The 21,556-nt window shown below is 41.2% G+C and overlaps 1 pseudogene across 1 annotated transcript in view; it reads right to left on the minus strand.

Annotated features, from left to right (window-relative positions):
• LOC144056351 (calmodulin-binding transcription activator 1-like) overlaps nt 1–20,723 on the minus strand; it is a 77,902-nt pseudogene extending 57,179 nt beyond the window's left edge. Inside the window, exons 1-3 of the transcript XR_013295041.1 lie at nt 20,592–20,723; nt 18,741–18,836; nt 7,906–8,009 (exon numbers count right to left, since the gene is read on the minus strand). The product of XR_013295041.1 is annotated as a calmodulin-binding transcription activator 1-like (transcript). The remainder of the gene's footprint in view (nt 1–7,905; nt 8,010–18,740; nt 18,837–20,591) is intronic.
• Between the last annotated feature and the right edge of the window lie 833 nt (nt 20,724–21,556).

Genomic DNA, 21,556 nt, shown 5'->3' on the forward strand with positions numbered 1-21,556 from the left:
CACATCAGTAGATACACAAAAGAGAGAGAGGGAGGGAGGGAAGAGAAGGAGGAGAGGGAGAGGACAGAGAGCAGAAGGAGGAGTGGACGGAGTCAAAATGAACGTGGGTTTCAGCTCAGTGCTTGTGGGAGGCCAAGGTGTCAGGGGGGAGCCATGCGTGACAAAACAGAGATCAGAGGATCATATGGCATCGCGCAAAGAAACAAATGCGCGCGCGCGCACAGATACCTCAGACACTTTGTGAAGCGTACGCACGCCAAGGAAAAGGTGAGAATAAGGACATATCGGGTGATTGCATGACTCGGGCGCAGCGATATCAGAGGCATGAGATCCGATTGGTAATCTCTTTTTCTTACACACACGTGCTCACGCAGGAACCGGGGAAATCATATTCCACTCCACTGTGGAGTCATTAATAAAGAACATGTAGATTTCCACCAAAACAGTAGGTGATGACATACCATACAAATCATCTTCTATGCTGCATCGGCATACATACGCCGCATTGGTAATGTGCACAATTTTTACACAATGCATCACCAAACCTCACGAGCAGCATCTGTTCGGGATGATTTGTTGTTGGCTCGGTCAAGACTCATGCGGGACACACTCGGTGGCCACTTTATTAGGTACACCTGCAAAATCCATCCATTCATTTGTAATGACGCTTTTCTTCCTTCGTCTCAAGCTGCGGGTGACCTGAAGCGTATCCATGCTGACTTTGGGCGGGAGGGGTAAACCCTGGATTAGTTGCCGATCAATCACAGGGCACTTAGAGACAAATGATTCAAACTCCTGTTCATACTTACAGATAATTTTGAGCACAGGCCCACCAGTCAGCTAATCGTGGCACCTGGGCTGTTTTTCCTCTACTGTGATTTAATTTGGTCAGCATGCATATAAGTGGACTTTTCTCCATGCAAATGATACACAACAGCCTGTAGAAAAGGCCCAATACATTCTTTTTTAGGGACAGTTATGTTCATGTAGGTGCCCCATTTATCAACTTTGTGTTCATTTGTATATTTGTCATTCAAGCAATCCAGTTCACATGACTTGTGTAAGTGGAGGATGCGACTCACTAATTAGCATGTGCATACACGCAAATATACTGTCAGCGCCTTGCTAGCTTTAGTCATTACAAATTGCAGCAGAACGCGTTATTAAAGTTTTAAAATATGATTTTAATGAGTGAAAGTTATCGTGCACCGATCGCTAAGTCAACTGCAATCCGCCAACTGATGTGGTGTGTTTTGTCTTTCAGAACATCAGCAGATACAGAATGTCATATACTGTAGTGTCAATTTTGCTAACTTGAAAAGAGACCAAAACTATGCTGATACTTCCGATATTTGGGTTCACCAATCTGTTTGGTTATACTTTTTCCCTTAGAAAACACATACACAAAGAGAGAAAAAATTTATTCTAAGAACCGCAGAAAAACACACATATCTGTCTGTGCGAATATATTACCTTATTTTCTCTAAGTCTGCCCTCAAGTGGTGTTCTGGCCGACACACGGATGCGATGACAACCCCACTTACCTGAACTAGCAACAGAAGAGAATATCTCCACTACACAGACTGTTACTGGGTCACTCAGAGTTGGCTGCTGCGAGTGCAATTTTTAAATTTCTTTTTCGCTTTTGGAGAAGTTCACACATTGACATTTTGCCAGCGATAGGAGCCTAGATTGCACGAAAATGACATGTTCCAAGTTCGCTTAAAAAAAATAAAAAATACTGGCACGCACTTGACATGTGAAGTCCCTGAATAACAGGCAAGATATGCATTTTCACTACGTTCTTTGTGTTAATATTCAAAATGAAAAGTGTTCTTTTGACCCAATCCATTTATATTTACTTAGGATTCGTGACAGGGGTCATGCATGTTTTATTTTATTGCAATTTTAATTATTCAAGTATTTATTTTAATGTCAAAATGAAGATGACATTTATTTTTGGTGATATTTTTTGTTGCTGTTTTCAATGCAAAGGACATTTTTGTTTCAGTATTATCGTATGTCAATAAATAGCCATTTCACACATTGAGTAAAATTAGTGACCCTTTAAGATTTGCATTTTGAGTACCCCTGATTTCGAGTCTTAACCCAACATGTCTGCTGGAAGCTGGAGTACCTGGAAAAAAAAATCCCCAACCCCGGGAGAACATGCAAACTTGACGCAGCCTGAGCTGAGATTTAAACCTATCCACTGTGATGCAGATGTGCTCACCACTAGACCACCATCATGCTCTCCTGTGAACTCTATCCATCCATTTATTAGAAGTCCACGGTTATCCTGGACGCTCAAAGGTGAGCTGGAGCCTATTCCAACTGGCTGCAGGGCAAAAGGCAAACTACACAATGGAGTAGTAGCCACTAACCAGTCAGTCAGAGACCATTCACATTCACCACATCACTGAGTGGGAACTGAACCCTACACCATCAATTTGATGTATAATGGGACGGATGGTGTTCCACAGGGTTTAATTTTGAGGCCTCTGCTGTTTTTATTGTACAACACTTTCTGAATTCAAGGTGAAGAGAGCCAGAGTTTATGAAAAGGCAACTCTCCCTGTTCATTTAGTTCACCAGTATACCCTATACCTTGAGTGTGTGTGTGTGTGTGGGGGGGGGGGGGGGGGGAGTATTTTTCATTAAAGAAGGATTCGATGAATGTGCATAGGAAAATGGTTCAGAAGCTACAACAAGGTTAAGAATCACTGCATTAGACACTTTCCTTAGCTAACAACTACATTCTGTCGCAAAATGCATTTTAAGATTGTATTAAATGGTGATGTCAGGTGTAACGTACACGGCACTTATTAAAAGAGCAAAACTTAGAACAAAACTTTATTATTAGGAGAACAGTATAGGTGGTTAGGCTTGCCCATGTGGGGTAGGGAAATGGCTCTGTAGGCGTTCTTGATATTTGTGTATACAGTATTAAGTCGAGTATATTATTGCCCCCTGGTGTAAATTTCAAATGCTGATGGAATCCATGGATTGGGAACTGAACCCTACACCATCAATGACAATACATCCTGTAAAATCGGATATAAATATTATGCAACAATAAATAATGTTGAATGAATTAATAGATTTTTGACTGGCTGTCAATCAAAACTGAACACTGTTATCTTTGGTAAGCCAGAAAAGCGTCTCATTGGCAATCCTTTACAATCTAATGCTTAGACTGTGCTGGAGTGCCTGGTGTTGTAGATGATGCAGATGTTATGTTAGTTCTAGCAAATCTGTTTTTGTTGCAGTAGATACAACATAATCTCGGCTCAATCATCCAGAGCTGTGCACAGGTGAGGTGAACACATGCTGAAACACTCACAACAGTGCATACATCAAGAGCAATCGTAGCTCGTACAGCTAGCCCAATGAAAGCACCAAGCACGAGAAGCAGAAGACACAATGGTGTCTTTAAATATGCAGCAAACTTTGCCTGGTTGGAAGAAGAGCTTTGAAGGAATTCACTGAGGGACACCGAACCTCCCCCTGAACTGAGCCTGTGCCTCCTCAGCAGAAAGAGAGAGAGAGCAGAAGGAGAGGCAATGAGAGATGTTGATAGAGAAGAGGGTGACGCAGGAGTGTAAATTCTCTGCTGTACACAACCGACTTCCTCAAAAATACACCTGTCTCGTTCCAATCCCATGACAGAATAATTCCACCACCTTCAGGCAATGCAATTGTTTTGATGTGATGTTATCACCAGCCTTGTCTTCGATTACTTTGTGTTGTGCTGCACAGCTTTTATTCCCACCATATGGCCATCATGTTGGCACAGCACCATGTGTCATCAATCCAAATACGTCATACACTACCCCATTGGCTGCTTGCAACCAGTTACTAGAGCAGAAAAATAACTGAATGTCAATAATAACACAATGCCCGGCATTGCGAAGTGTTTATTAATATCATTGCATTTAAATAAGAACGGCCCTCATTGTTATGATTCCAAACCTGCCTCGTCTTGCTGACATTTTTCCTGACGTGGCCCAGTCACAAGAGGAATTTTGTAATTAGCTTCTGTCCCACGAGTATTCCCAAAAATGTCAGGCTCCTAACGAAGAGGACTCAATTGTGAGTTGGGTATAAATGGGAGAGGATGCTCTGGTTGGAGCTGCCTTAACTAACCAGTAGTGCTCATGTGGTTGCTCAAACACACACGCACACACAAACCCACACGCACAGCCTGTTCACGTGAGACCACTGTTCATTCGGCGTTGTTGCTTAACTCACAGTATGACCTTCATTGAGATGGATTGCATGAGAAATGTAATGACTTTCCTCAGAGAAAAACCACAAGCTAAATCAGCTTTGCATTGCATAATAATGCTGGACTTGGTAATCAATAACACAAACACACAAACACTCATCCATAATGGAGTGCTCAGCCGGCACATAGAGAAAATGTCCCGACAGAGGCCAACCGCATCGCTACGTATGTCGCAAACTGCCAGTGTCGAGCAGTGCAATGCATACACAAGAACTACTGGTGATACATGATATCCGTTTCAGCTACACTTTCCTTGCTAACAGCTAACATCTGTCGCAAAATGCACTTTTCTGAATCGGTGATTATTAACATGGGTTCGATCAAACCCCAGGGTGAGTGAGTCTCAGGGGTCAAGACACATAACCCACTTTGTGATGAACCACTCTGCTTGGCCATCATTGGCCATTTGTGCTGCAGGGAATTTGGCGGCGCACTCAGTAGTCGACTTGTGGCTATTGTGATGGTACGTCGCGTGATTTCTTTATTATTGTAATCTCTTCATACTAACTATGTTGCGCAAAACAAGAAAGTGGTCAGACGACAATGTGCAATATGAATTTGCATGTATAATGGGACGGATGGTGTTCCACAGGGTTTAATTCTGAGGCCTCTGCTGTTTTTATTGTACAACACTTTCTGAATTCAAGGTGAAGAGAGCCAGAGTTTATGAAAAGGCAACTCTCCCTGTTCATTGTGTTCACCAGTATACCCTATACCTGGGGGGGGTATTTTTCATTAAAGAAGGATTCGATGAATGTGCATAGGAAAATGGTTCAGAAGCTACAACAAGGTTAAGAATCACTGCATTAGACACTTTCCTTAGCTAACAGCTACATTCTGTCGCAAAATGCATTTTAAGATTGTATTAAATGGTGATGTCAGGTGTAACGTACACGGCACTTATTAAAAGAGCAAAACTTAGAACAAAACTTTATTATTAGGAGAACAGTATAGGTGGTCAGGCTTGCCCATGTGGGGTAGGGAAATGGCTCTGTAGGCGTTCTTGATATTTGTGTATATTAAGTCGAGTATATTATTGCCCCCTGGTGTAAATTTCAAACGCTGATGGAATCCATGGATGCATAATGAGAACTGGAATTAGCATCAGAGAAGGCGCCCCAGTCATTCTAGTGAAAGTTGCATAAGAGAAGTGGCACAGGAAGCAAAAAAGTTTTCTGGTATAAAGCCACCCCATGTTCTATAATTGGACAACCCATTAGAGCTGCATATGAGATTTCCTTTTAGCCAGACTTTTACCCTACTTCTTCCTTTCAGTAGACAAGGTATGATAAAAGTAGTTGATTGATTAACAAATTATTAAGTATGTTGATTAATCATGCTTTATTCGAGGAAAATGGAATGCTCTACTTGTCCAACATCCAAACATCTTCATTTGAATAAATGCATCATTAAGAAATGTTGCATGACATAATGTAGAGAAGAAGTTTTGGGCTTATTGAGAAAACCCCCAAATCTAGTTTGGTACGCTGGCTGAAAATTTGGTCCGACAGTTAACTGACTTACATGAGTATCGGCATTTTTCACTGATACAGGATCTGGGGGAGCGCTGTCCTGTTTACTCTACTAAGAATTCACACATTTGTAGCTGACTAATGAGGTGTGAAAAAAAAAACTCATGATGATCGAATCGTCAAGGTGCCTGGTCACTGCTTTTGTTGTTTAGTCATCACACAGAGCTTTTTAGTGTTCAGTCTTCCTTTTGTTTTGTCGGCAGCAATACACACAGTATCTATGCCACCGTTTACACACAAGGCAAAAAAAAGGGGCCCAAAATAGAATGCGCTTAACAGCGTCTATTGGTTGCCTAGTAACAATGTTGAGATAACGTTTTTTTTCTTCTACTGACCCATGGTTCATTCTATCTGCAGGATAAAAAAGCCATGGATGAAAATTGGCGCTGCTCATCTTGGCTCAGCTCTACACGTCTCGGTTTGGGGAGGTTGGAGTCAGAACGAGACACACTAACGTCAACGAAAGAGAACCAGGGTATTCTATGTTTACTTCACGGCATGTAGGTGGGAAGACAAAAATCATTCAAGCACAGGATGAGAGTGGCAAGAAAACTGTCCGCTGCAACAAAGTGGTGAGTGTGGAGTATCACACCTGGCACAGTGACAGGGTGGGCCAACATTAGCAGCCATCCATCCATTTTCTATAGCGCTTGTCCTCATTAGGGTCACAGATGAGTTGGAGCCTAGCCAAGCTGACTTTGGGTGAGGGGCAGGGTACACCCTGGACTGGTTACCAGCCAATCGAAGGGCACATATAGACAAAATTCACGTTCACACACTCACTAATATGCATGTATTTGAAATGTGGCAAGAAGCCATAGTACCTGGAGAAACATAACACATGTTGTTTTGGTTGTGGTTCTCAAACATTTGACACCAAGTTCCCTATTTTTCAGAATCTGTCTGCCTTATTTTTGATCAAATCCACCAAAATCGCATTAGACCACCTGCGCCACAACTTAGACCTGCTTTTATACGGTCTAAATTCTAGCCTGCTTTATTTCTCACCAAATTGTCAGGTGTACCGCGTGTAATTGCAAAACCTCTTTTTCTGCCGTAATGCCCAGAAAAGCACAGCACGATCTGTGCGATGCCCAAACATGGTAAACTAGACTTTCCCTGGCACAAAAATGAAGATGTGCCAGTTTCAACGCTGAGCAAAAATAGAGCCTCCAGTATCCACTAAAAATACGTGGCTCTCCAAGTACCATTATCAAGACCAACATTAAAATAGAGGCATGAAGTCTGTGTTTTATACCTACAAAGTATATTTAATATCATAGTAAACGACTAACATTTTCCATTTTGAGTTTTGACTCTGTAGCCTACTGAAATTATCTAAAAATAAAAAACACAGTACTTAAAATAATGATTTAACTAAAATTCCAAGAACATTTGATGTGGCAAAAAAAGGTAAACAAAAAGTGTCTCTAAATAAATGTTTGAAAATAAACATTGAATGCAAATGTATTGTACTTGAAAGGTAAATAAAAAATGTCTTGTGCTGGTTAAAAACAAAACAAAAACAAACAACAACACACACACACACACACACACACACACACACACACACACACACACATTTAAGCCACTGTAACATTATGCAGTTTAAACATGTAATTCAGTGACTCTTCACGTTCCAGTAGAGGGAGCATACAACACTTTGAGAATGATCTGGACCAATTAGTGCTGCTAAAAATACCACCTGGTTTTGTCAATGGAAAATCATCAACAGTGAGTAGAGCCATGCCAAGCCGAGCAGGTAATGTGCAAGTGGAATTAAGAGTCATACTCAAAAGCCTCTGTGTTCTATGTACAGTATGGCTCAACCCTGTTGGGATTACACAGCTACATCATATGCCAAAATCAGTGCCATTTTAGTGCTGAGCTTGGGTTTGTGTGTTTATTTTCTTCCCTCGTGTCACAGTTTTAGGTTTATATAATGGAAAAACTACCCTCATGTTTGTTTACCTCCCCTTCATCCAGCCCTCATGGTGAATTCAGCCACAAATGAGTCACCAGCCAAAACACTGAGTTCATCTCACTGTCACGCATATTTCCCTCTCGAGTGTGTCACATTCTCACCTCGTTAGTGTTCCAACGATGGCGCTCTTTGGGCAGAGAGGAACATTTGGGCAGACACTCTAGTAGCTTCTTAGGAAGGTAGATTTTCAACTGGCCTGGCTCACCTGTAGCGAGGGGAGAGCAGGATGAAAGGAAAGTAATGAATGGTTAAGAATTACAAGAGAAGACAAATGCACAACATTTCAGATGTCTGAAGGGAGGAGAATGTAAACTGGCTTTCAAAGTGTTCGATCCGCTGGATGTGTTTGCTTCAAAGCATATCATTTCTGTTTATCGATGCCAACATGTTTCTCTGACAGCTGCACATTGTCAACATCTATCTATCCATCCATCCCTTTTTTGTCGTCGTTAAGTCGCAAGTTAGTCACACCTATGGACAATTTAGAGTCCTTTTCGTTGTGGTATACAGTAAAAAGGTAGTAAATGATGGAACTGGATTTTTGTGATTTTTTTTTTACCATTTTACTTGTACCTTTAATTTATTTATTTTTGACTTTGTTCAATGCTCAAAATAAGCTAAACGAATAACACTGGGGAACAATTTGAAGAAAAAAAATACCATTTGATTTTTATGATAATTAAGATTAAAATTGGAACTCTAATTCCAAATTAGCAGCAAAAAAAAAAATTTGCAAGTCGTTTTTTCTCAACGGCTTACCCCCCAGCTAAGCAAAGTTCCACTGACTAGCTATAGTAAGACTGTAGTAAGAAATTCATATTTTTTAAGAAAACAAGGATCCTATACCTAAAAAAATTGACACAGTAAACCCCCCTCCCCCCAACCTCTCCCCTCGGTCTACAGAAATGTATTTGTTATAGTAGAAAGGTCTGTCCACCCATTCCTCCCTGCATGTTGTTGGAATATGAGACGAGTCGTCAGGATTTGTATTTAAAAAGGAGAACCAAAAACCAAAAATATGCAGACATCCTTGAAAGTTGCTTAAAATACATTTTATTTTGATCTATTCAAGGAAAGTTAATATTGCAGATTAGTGTTAGGTTGCATAAAATAACAGCCAACTCTTTCTGAATAATAGCGTTAAGTAATTTTTCAGCATAATCATTTGTTCAAGAATCTGAAGGACATAACAAGCTGATTTTGCTAAAAGAAGTTAATCCATTATAATACTCGAAAATCTTTTTATTTTATTTATGAGAAAGACAAATTACAAAAGGTTAGCTAGAATCAATGAAGACAAAATATCTCTGAGGAGGATAAACTTTGGGTTAATCCTATGAAACCTTATAACACTGTAGGAGAACGCACACATCTTGCAGTGCACACTAGAATGTCCACCATTTTAGTTTTCATTTAGACGTTTATTGATGTATTGCTAATTGTATGGGCATGGTACCAAGTCCAAGCATAAAAATGCACATAGGGAGTGGCAGAATACTTCACTTTGGACTCTAAATGGAGCTATACACATAAAATCCCAGGCCCACACCGATACAGATTTGGTTCCAGAGGAATGCCATTATCATACATTATGAGTTCATTTGGTTGGAAACAATTGCGTACAATTGCATGAGTGTCTCTCACTCTCTTTTATAGCAACACTGCTTTACAGTATATTTTGGGTCATGAGGGGAGACTTTGTGATTGTCTTCTAAGGGAATCAGCGAACAAATTAGACTCTTCTAGTGAAATGAAATCAGTTACATTTAATGGTGACGATGATGATGATGACAACCCCCATAAATAAACACCTAAAAGGCACTAGTCAAGTATTGACATCACCCCCAAAACCTTGCATTGGCTTAATCGCCATATTGCAGCACACTGTGTCCTGGCGCTGTGCCAAATGTTCTCTTGACTGTCCAAAATATATTCTTAAAAGTGAATATGGGCACGGCAATCTATTGTGAGTCAATTCTACTCACAGTGGAATGGATAATGCAGTGGAACCTCCAAACACGCAAGGGTTGTACAATTTAAAATTTGACCCATTATTTAGATAGATAAATATACCTCAAAAGATGTACAAGATCTGATGTCCAGGCCACCTCAGTACAATGTGTCTATCAAAACAATAAGTGGCAATAATAATTAAAGCATCAGGCCGAAGTTTGGGAAGCAGAAGAGATGCCAGTTTCCTAAGTATTATGCAAGTAAACACTCCCAAATGCCACGAAGGAGGCACAAAACGCCTGACAGAGAGGTGAAGAAGAATTGGATCTTTCAGCATGCCATTACCTTAAGGATACTTTAAAATTCACCCTGAGCATTGACCTAAATCCATTTGGAAAAAAATGTTGGCTGAGGGTTGTGTACAAGAGAGGCCCTTGCAAATTCAACCACTTTGAAGCACATTCGGGCAAATATTGCCTAGTCAAGCTGTTCCATGCGGACAGACTCATTTTCAAAGAAGACTAAACACTGTAATAAAACCCATTGGTGCTTTATTTCAGTCTATTTTTATTTACATTACAAAAACCTTTTTTACAAGAGGGAAGTTTTATATCTGCATTAAAACAACCTGCTCTTGTAAACTCAACAGGACAAAAATTTAGAGAACTGTGTAAGAGTAACGGTAACGGTGCAGTGTTTCCCACAGATTTGAAATGGACTAGGGTGGGTGGATTCCGGCGGGGGGGGATGGGAGGGTGTTGGACGGGAGGTGGTTCTCAGTCCAAGTGAGTGACGGCAAACTAACGTTACATGCAGTATATCCTGTCGCAACACTTTTTTTTTCTCTTTAAATATATTTTTAATAGATTTTCTGGAAAACTTCTTGGGCGGTGGCCAATTTACTTGGGAGGCCCGCCCAAGTATTAACATGGTGTGGGAAACACCGTTACCCACTTTGTAAGTTATTCTAATTAGGGATGTTCGATACTACTATTTTCCAGACCGATACCCCATATGAGTACTCAACTCTTGAGTTGTCACGTTACTGATACCAAGAAGAACCGGTACTACTTGTACTTTTAATACCTACATTTTTCTTAATACATAGATAAGACCTATATATACCAATATTGAATTTTTTCCTTAAAAGTGCTTTTTTAAAATATTTTCATGAAATGCACATTTTATATAAAACACACAGCAAAATGTTTTAAAAATAAATAATTAAACTTCTAATGGGCATCTGTCAGACATCTGAGCCTTATCATAGGCCGACACTGATATCAGCCACTGTTGTGAGTACCCGATACCTTGAAATAAGACATGGTATTGGCACGATAAGTAAATTCTGAGTCAATTTTACTCTAGAGTGGGACCAAATAGACTCAGTTTTAGAGTAGGCTCATATTTACACTTGGAAGAGAGTAAAATAAAGAAATGGGGGGGGGGGGGGGGGGGAATAAAAATAAAAGTCACTCAAGGGTTGAGGAACAAACTTACAACCTTCAGCTTGGGAGACTGCCACACTACCACCTGAGCTATGCCCCTCCTACTGTTATCTTATCTTCGATGGTTTTGGGCTCTCGGAGTTAGGAAGATTTCAGCTGACATGAGTGATATACTAACACACAGCATGACCTGCGTGGCTCAGGTAGTAGATCCGCTTTTTCCCAAGCTGAAGGTTGTGAGTTTGTTCCTCAACCCTTGAGTGAATTAAAAAAATTTCAATTCTATATTTTACTCTCTTCCAAGTGTCAATATTACTCTAAAACTGAGACTATTTGGTTCCACTCTAAATAGAGTCAAATTTACTCTACAGAATGTACTATGTGCCTGATATCGTGATTCCCCCATCCCTAGTTTTAACCAAAAAGTCTTGATCACCATCAAGCCAATAAGTGCTGATCAGTTACAATTTTTTAGTGTGTTGTTCATGGCATCGATTGATGTAATAAATCATATATTGATAGCAGCAGAGAAGATTTATTTTTAAAGTGGAACAATCTTAGAAAAGTTTCCTGTATATCTACCCATCCATCTATTTTGATTGTTTTCTGGGGATGGGTCATGAAGGACTGTGGGAGTAAGCGGGAGCAACATCAAACCCAGAACCTTCTTGCTGTGAGATGACGAGCAAAAAATATCAATATAAGTTATTTGTTGCCCTTTTTGGGAGATCCATAAGCGCACAACCACTAATCATAGTCGATGTTGACACCAAACCCTCCGCTGCAAAGGGCAGGTTGTCAAAACAGAGGTGCAATGAAATAGTGAGAAGACGAAGGACAAAAAAAAAAGAAAAAAAAATCCCTCGGCGCATCAGAAAAATATCACTTGGCCACTTCAAAATGTCCTCTCAAAGATAGAGCCCCTGTCTATGCGCAAGTGTATCTGTGTCCATTTGTGAGCGTGTACCCAACAGATACGCTGCTTGGAATCAAAGAGAGCGTGCACTCAAAGGTTATTGATAAGCATTTGAGTGGAGGGCGTCCATTCATGACTCCCCTGGGAAGATAGGAATTATATAGTCTACCTGAGGGCAGACGACAGAACAGAGGAGAAGGGGAGGGAGGGTCAGAGCAGAGGGTGCCAATGAGAAGCAGAAAAGAAACTTAGCAGGGGAGAGAAATATTTACACAGGCGCAATTTTTGCAAGGACAAGAGGTGGAGCAACACAAAGACGCACAGGAAGATGTTGTAAGTGCTGCTCTCGGACAGGAGGGAGGTCTTGTCTCGTATGTGCGTTGGTGTTGGGAGGAAGTGTGTTCAAGCACGTATGCTGCCCCTAATCAATTATGCATTTATTAATAGAAGGCCTGAGAAGACAGAATTTCAAACAGCTGAACGGTGCCGCAGCTTAGTTAAACAGCTGAATGGTGCAGCTTAGTTAAAGCCTAATTTCTTTTTTAGCAGCGCTCCAGCCTCTCTGCCATGAATGCCAATCAGCGTTTAAACCCCACCTCTCCTGGCTATAACACCCCCCCCCCCCCCACTCCCCTCCCCCTGCTGTTCTGAAGAATTCTCATCAGAGCCTTGCCTTTGAAATGTACCAGAACCACCACATCAAACAAAGCCATTCTGCACACAAACACACCCACGCGCGCACGCATGCAAACACACACGGTGCTTGCCAATCAAGGCACACACATCACAGTATTTGTCCCACAGCCATTCCCCCCCCCCCCCTCCACCGGTGACCTTGGTGCTGAAATCCCTTTCAAAGCGCACCTTCATGGACACGATCGCCATATTAACCCATCCTCCTGATACTTCTCCCTTCTCAACAGAGGGCCAACGTTACAGATGAGCTTTAACACCCTAAAGAGTTGTGTTATTTCTCACAATGCATCCCTGTTTGAAAATATTCAGCCCGGGTACTGTGGGTAATCGCCTTCCATCTGTTCCAAATGATCCTCAGTGGAGCTGTACTATGGTGGGACATGTGGCAAGAAAAAAAAACTTTAGTTCTCTGAAGTTTTTGGCTACCCAGGGAAATTGTCTGTCCCAGGACGCTATGAACAGGCTTCTAAATATAGAAATATCATGTTGTTTGGAGATAAACCAAAAAGGTTCCGCAAAAATATCTTGAAGTTCAAACCGTCATCATGGATTACATCACGCAAAAACGTCAGCAAATCTTGTGCTTGTTTTGCTTTCGCGTTTTTTTGTGATGCCACCACAAAATGGTATAACCACAAATGAAATTTACCGCCACATAGGAAATGTTCTGGCTGAGCAGTAAATTATCAGCAAAACAATTCATTTAGTATCAATTCTTAGTGCCACTAGGTGACAATATTGCAACCCCCTGTCCACATCCATATAGTGAATATAAAAAGTATACACACCCCTAATCGAATGGCAGGTTTTTGTGAAGAAATGAGACAAAGACAAATCATTTCAAAGCATTTTATGCCATTAATTTGATCTATAACTTGTACAACTCAATTAGAAAAAAAAAAAAGATTTTCAAATGGAGGGGTTAATAATGAAAAAAAAAATCCTGATTAATTTGGTAACAACTGAAATCACGATTATTCAAATGATCATTAATTTTTTGGGTTAAAAAACAAGAAAATGTAAAAAATATTAAGACAAATAAAATTCTTTGAAACACTATAATTACGTAAGTTCCATTTAGAACAAACTAAATCTATAAAAAAAATGTATTTTAAAATTCAAAAAAGTATCATTTTCTTATACTTGTTTACTTGTTATAAACGTATAAATTGCCAAAGAATTGTTGTAACATTTAAAAAAAAAAACAATTTCAATAGATCTCTCAAGTGCAAATTTTGAAGTATGCTCAATATAGTGTAAGACATTGTAAAATTAATACTATTTTAAGATTGTTGGCAAAAGTGATTAAATACTTAAGATGGTTAAAAAGATCGTTGCCGGTGGGTGCAGACACACTACGAAACACTTCTTGCACTTTATACGTCCCTGCTCTTCCTCTTCCACGGCAAATCCAATTTTTTCCCAAATAAGCGTTTTCGACTGGACTTGCTTCTTTTCGAGTCGTTCCTGTGACGGGTTTTTCGCCATTTTCAGGTCTGTTAGCAAAGATTTGGAGTAAGAGTACAGCCAGCGTAATGTGCGATATGGCTTGCAGGGGGGAGGAACTCGTGTGTGCATGCTTCAAAACAACTCAAAATTGGTGTTAGTAAAAAAATAAAAAATAAAAACTATTTAGGATTTGGCTAATTGTGTAATCGTGCAGTGTAATTCAGTTCTGATTAATTGCACAGCTCTAAGGGGAGTAAAACTAAATGATTGAAATTATGTGTTGCACCTCATAAGTGGGATATGACCGTTCAGAATTAACGGATCACATTCAAACTCATGTTAAATCATCAGTCAGCACACCCGCCACTACTGAAAGTGCCTCTTCTAAGTCCACTTACTGTATTCTAGTAGGCTTTTTCTAACATGTTTTACTTTATTTCTAGCATGACGGTTTTTAATTTGAACAATTCATTATTCCCTCAATTTTGTCTAGTCTACTGCACAGCAAGCACATTTGTCAACATGCATAGGCGATTTTGTTACGGCCCGATGAAACAAAGGGATGAATATTTTTGATCAAAATTCAAAAAGGTATGTTTGGCACAAACACAACTCTGCTTAACACCAAAAGAATATCATCCCTACTCTGAATCAGGGTGGTTAGATAATCATGTTTTAAGCAGTTTTGGAACTTTAGTAAGCTGAATAGAACTATGAGCAGTTTAAAATAGCAGTAAGTGTTAGCACACAATAAAAAAAAAATGGCAGAAATAACCAAATAGAACAGTTGAATTTTGTGTGGATATAAAAAGAGGCACATTAAATGGCGGCATTTTTGGCTGTAACAAAGTTTGAATGTGATTGGTTGATTCTGAACAGAGGCAATCCCCAGCTATAAGATAGTGGGCACATGTGCTTATTTTTACTTCACCTCTCAAAAAGATAAAAAGGAATTCAATTGAGTCATACAAGTTAATGGACAATTAATGGTGGAATAAGTTTCGGCCTAATTTTGTTATATTATAAAAACCAAAAGGGAGTAGATTGTTGAGTATATCTCTCAGGTGTCTTAAAATGCTAAGTAGTTTTAATTTATTTTAGTTTGATTTGGTTGTACAGTATTACACGGTGCTCTCTTCTTGCATGACACGTATGAATGTTAAAACGTTACTTAAAAAAAAATATCTCGACGGTTATAAAGATGTCATAATGGCGATAGCTCGATCCTAGAACAAATTAATTCACTTTACATTATTTCCTATGGGAAATTAGTTTTGACAACCTGGAAGTCAACGAGCATCACAGAACAGCTTGCGTTCAACTTTATATATTGTATCATATAAAGGACATGAATAATGTAATAGCGTTATTTTAGTCTAACACGCAAATGAAAAGTAGTCAAAAAAGGGACAAGTCTAGAATGCTAAGAGAAGTGAATAGCGTATTAAGTCACTTGCTTGCCAGAAAGTGTTGACCAAAGTGAAACATTGCTGTAGCAGCTGATCAAATGCTGTGATTTACACCAAAATCACACAGAAGTGAGGCCTGCGACTAATGAATATTTTACCTCATAAAACTGCCATCTCCATATTTAACACAGAAACAAGCCAATGCCCTTGTGAGAAGGCTGTCAGTTAATTATAAAACTCTCGTCAGTAAAGAGAGATGCTCCAAATGCAACTCTTAACGCTTCCCCCCTCTGATATTAGGATGCGTCAGGGGAAATTTTCAGCCCCCCCCCTCCATCCCACAACACACACACACACAGTCTCTCCCTCTTTTTTCGGGGTAAAATTAATGTGACATAGAGAAAGAAAGGCTCATTGCGCAGCAGCTAGAGGGATGGGAGGGAGGGCAGGAGGGCAGAGAGAAGAAAGGCGGGGGTGGGGGGGGGGGACGCTGCACGGGATGAGTTAGGGTGTAGGGGGAAGGATGGATGCAGGGAAGAGAGAAAGAGGGAGATGAGGGGATGAGAGGGGGAACGAGAGATGGGCGTGCATGCTAATTTTATCATTCTGCTGATAAACTTTTCCTCCGGTAATCCTCCAACTGGGACTACAGAACAGATAGGAGACAGGGATAGCAAGCCTCAATTTCTATTGAACAAACAGCCATCCATTCTCTATACTTACTGACTTTTGGCAAGAGGCGGGGTACACCCTGTTCTTCAATTAACCAAAAATATGTTTATTTAGAATGTGGGGGGAAACAGTGTTCCCTCGTTTATCTCTGGGGTTACGTTCCAAAAAATAACCGAAAGTTGCCGACTTTATTTTTCACATTTATGATATATTTTAATGATTTTTTTTTTCAGACCGATACCAGTATCAGTACTCAACTCTTGAGTAGTCACCAATACTGATACTAAGTATCGACACCACCTGTACTTTTGATACATAAAATTTTCCCCAAAAACAATGACAGATCATTTTAAAGCATTTTTCCTTAACATTTTTTTTGTTGCAATTTTTGATTCTTTGATTTTCTAGTTACTAATTAATGAAAAATAAAATGGATTTATATAAATAAATACATTCCTGATAGTGCTGTCACTATCGAATATTTTTATAATCGATTAATCTATCGATTGTTCAATTGATTAATCGACTAATCGGATTAATTTTAAAGTGTATTAAAAAAAACAAATCCCCCTGATTACTGTTTATTAACCAGTGATTGGTGTTTATTTTGCACTTATATTAGTATTCATATAGTGATTAAAAAAGGGGGGAATTGATGTTGTGCTATGTTCGGTCATTGTTCTCCAAAGTAAAAACAGATGTTTGCAAATGTCTTATTTTGATTAAACAGAGTCTTCTTTCATGAAGGACTACAAAAATCAGTGAACAACGAAACGTTGATATGCTGAAATCAGAGGATTTGGACAATTTTAAAATTAAAATTAAATATCTCCAAACAATAACTCGATTATTAAAATAGTTAATTTGATAATCGATTACGGGCATTAACATTTTCTCAAATTTCTTTCTTGTTTTAATATTCTCAATGTTCAAACCTTCAAAGATTTCCAAAAACCTGTACATTACTGTCATGTTTTTTTTTTTTTAACAACAACAAAAAAGCATTGAAAATTGCACAAACAAAAAGCTGCTAAATGGCAAGGATTCAAACCCCCTAAATAGGGTTGGGCGAGTACCGATATCAAGTATCGATGTTGGTATTATTTTTTCGAGGTATCTGTACTTGCAAATAAAATTGCCATTCATTTCATGCAATTTTAAAGAAAAATGCTCTATGAGCATTTATCTGTCTTTCTTTCAAATTATCCGTCATTATTTGTTGGGAAATTTATTATAGCAAAAGTACTAGGAGTATCAGTATCAGTGACTAGTCAAGACTTGAGTACTTGTACTGGCATTGGTCTGAATAAAGTGGTATCGAGCATCCTTAGCCCAAACCTCAGAAACATAAGGCGGATGTGCTAACCACTTAACCACCGTACTACTTTCCTATTGAATCGCCAACTCTTATTCTATTTCAGTGGTAGAGAAACTATGGCCATTGAGCAAAAAAAACTCAGAAGAACTGGAACGCTAAGCCACAAATGCATCATAGCAATAATTTTTTGTTTGATTTTTTTTCCCCTCCATACAATTACTATTAAATGCTCCCTGATAGAAATAAGGTCCCCCACCGTTGTCCTATTCTATTTCTATTTGCGTGTGTCAGCAGCATGCGTAGGTGTGTGTGTGTGTGTGCGGCCATGCCTGACTGTTTGTCCTTACATCTATTCCCCTTCCTCCAGTCTGTCCACCACTGATAACGCACGTAGGCCCGCACATGTCCAACGTCGTATTTTATCAATAACCAATCAAAATGATCACTGCGCATACAGCCCACCGTCTCACTCACACACACACACACACACACACACACACACACACACACACACACACATGCAGCGACCCAAGACTACTCAGCCTGCCTGAGTGCTGACTTTAAGCAGGCCCGTTGAGGATTACAGATACATAATGCCATGTGTACAGATTAGGTTTGACAATAAACTACTAATAGCTGAAATGAGCCTTGCCTTTACTGTGACTTTCTATGGTAGTGTGCAGTTTAATGTGTGTGTGTGTGTGTGTGTGTGTGTGTGTGCCCGCTAATACTGTACTGGCATGCATGAATAAACATGACGAGTTACAGTGCTGAATTATCACGACGTCTCAGCAGCGAGACATGGAGATAGAGTGTATGTTTGTTGTGTGTGTGTGTGTGTGTGTGTGTGTGTGTGTGTGTATGTGTGTGTATGTGTGTGTGTGTGTGTGTGTGTGTGTGTGTGCGTGAGATCTGTTGCAGAGCAAGACCTCAGTTCCTGCATCACATCATTCTGCCAGAAAGCTTTTCTACTCACTCCCAAAGTTACCCTGCGCTATAGACAAATGTGAGCTGGGCACTTAAATGCGCACACACACACACATTCATGTGCGGCGTTTGTTTGTGTGTCTCTTACTGTTGGCGTCAGTGTCATCACTCTTGGGAGGGGTGTGTCCCGTGTAACCAACTGCAATCCTGACCATTCGCTCTGGATTTCTTATCTTCTTCAGTCCTGCAAAAAGAGACAAAGACATATTTAGGAGAAGCTCTTGGCATTAATTCCTCCTCTTGAGCCCACAAATCCAACTGCAACCGATATGAACGTGGGCCGATGATCCATTTTTCTGAGCATCAATTGTATCCTCTGATCGATTGGCCACAGTGGAAATGCTATCTGCATGTGTGTGCGTGTGTGACTAACTTGTACCCTGCTTTAGTTTCTCCTCACCCTCATCATTTCTGTTTCCCTGACCACTGTTGCTATGATACAAACTAGTCCAACCAGTGCAAAGGGAGAGGGTCTTCCGAGCTATATGGTGGATGCTGCTCACATGCCCACCGTGCACATCTGCCACGGGATTGGTAAGGAGAGGGCGGCTGTCTCCTGCCCTCGCCGCCGTGATTCATTTGGCTTTCATTCAGCTTGGCTCGTAAATTGTAACATCCTCCCTATATGTAACACTGAGGGGCAGCGGACAAAAGGCTTCCTTCCGCGTGCAGTGCGAGTGTGCGTATCTCGACATTATGGGCAAGGGGGATGGTTTTATATTTATGTGGTACGCTGCCTGCTGAACTGCCCATGGGCCTTCTGCCTCGTCTTTCAGTTCAAGTATTTTCACGCGATGGGACTCTCAACCCACGACCTTCCCCCTGCCTCCGGCTACTCGCTGCACGCTCGCTTGCACGTGTGCATTTGTGTATGTGAGAGAGGCTTTAAGTGCTCTGTGACACAAAATGGGCTTTACAAATATACGGCGCTGCATTTCTGTTGCTAAAAATTGCCCCCCTTGGAGAAATAGCTGTCAGTATCGCTCCCTAGTGGAGAGCCTGCGTCATTTATCAACCCTATCCAATTAATAGTTGAATAATAACCCAGTCAACACTTGCGTATCAATGTCATTTTGCCATGTAATCTGCAACGGAACTGTGTTTCTCATGCGTAGCATGTTTGTTGGCTTTGAACGAAAGCAATCATTGAACACATTGACAAGGTTGGTGGTGGGGGGTGTATATAAACAAATCAAATCAAACACACTGAATAAAACATAAATTAATGAATCCAAGAGACGAGATAGCGATAACGTTGCCGCCTCTTAAATAATGCATGAACGAATGCATAACAGTCTGGATTAAATGGTGGCTGTGAGTGATAATGACCTCAAGAGTTCAATGGAGGGAGTAAAATTTGAAGCAAGTAGTACTGCTTAAAACTGACACAAATACTACACTACGCATACACCCCCTGTCTCGCCTCCACCTGAATGCAACCAGATTCTCATGTAGAACCACACATGGACATAAACATAAACACACGCACGCGCGCGCACACGCCTAACATGGAGCACTGAGAGCTCCTGAGCGTTGTGTGTGTCGGGAATTTGAAATCCAGCGGTCTATTATACTTTAAGGAGAGACACATAAACACACGCACGCGCACGCGCGCAGCATCTGAATTCCTTCAGCGTGAACCACTCTCATCCTCTCCTCATTCCTTTTCCGCGTTAAAACGCTTCGAAAGCACTCGGCTCGACTGCTCCCAGCACCGCCGACAGCACACAGTAACTCTGTCTCGGTTATTTATGCTGTCGCTGCTTCAGCACCAAGCCAGCCTGCCTCCGTGTTTTCCGGACGGACGAAAAGAAAAGGGGAAAGCCCGGCTCTTATCTCTTCCCTCGTCGGTCCCCCTGCGTCCCGTCGTCGCCTCGTCCGAAGGCCACATATAGCGACACGGTGCCACCTCAAATTAAAAGCGATATTTCTGTCTTACCTTCCGGCTTGTTTTCGGCAGCCATTTCCCCTCCGCCGCGCGCCTCATCCCTCCTCCTCCTCCTCCTCTTCCTCCTCCTCCTCCTCGACTCGACCTAGTGGTGGTGGTAGGAGCGGTGTGGGGAGGGGCGGGGGTGGGGGGGTGAGCACGCGCGTGCACACTCGGAGAGGACAACTCAAGGAGGGGGCGGTCCCGAGAAGTTGACTCGATGGCGATGGGCGGGCGAGCGCGCCGCGTCCGGCCAGGCGATTGGCGAAAGCGCCGGTGATTGACAGAGGGGATCCGCGACGGAGGCGCTTCCCGCAGGCCCCGCCCACTGACGTTCACGCGCGCGACCCTCTCTTCCCTGCCGCCCCTATCACGTCACTTCACCACGTCTGCATTCTAGGACAACCTTGACAGCCTCCTCTTCCTCCTCAAGCGTTGCTTCATCGCTTTGTCGCTCGCACACAAGCTGCGGCCGCGTTCTCGCTGTTTCAAAGTGAATTGAAACGAAGGGGAGAAAGGAAAGCCACGAGAGAGGAGAGACTTTGCAGATGAGCGTGGGCAGGAGGCCGCTGTCTTTGGTGCTGAAAGGACAGCTCCGCACGCGCCTGGCTGCACAGGCCGTGCGCATGCGCATTATAGCAGCATCCGTCAGCTGGAAACGTGATGAAAAGCAGCAGGAGATTGATTGGTACAAAGTTTGTAAAGACCACACGACTTTCATTGACTATTTGTTTAATAGTCTCACACGGCAAAATCGAGGCAAATTGGCCTTTCTTGTGAGTCGTTGATTTTTTCCCCCTCTAAAAACAAGACAAGTCCATTTGCCTCTATGACTCAGATGACTGATAATTTACGCAGACCTGAGTTGAGGTACAGAAACTTTTGCAATAATAATAATAATAATAAGTGATCTGATTCAACTCAAAGCATAAAAGTACAGACCTGCTGCCAGTCTGTGCTTTTGTCTTGAGTTTGGA

The sequence above is a fragment of the Vanacampus margaritifer genome, chromosome 8, assembly GCF_051991255.1.
Source record: "Vanacampus margaritifer isolate UIUO_Vmar chromosome 8, RoL_Vmar_1.0, whole genome shotgun sequence".
Classification (NCBI taxonomy): domain Eukaryota; kingdom Metazoa; phylum Chordata; class Actinopteri; order Syngnathiformes; family Syngnathidae; genus Vanacampus; species Vanacampus margaritifer.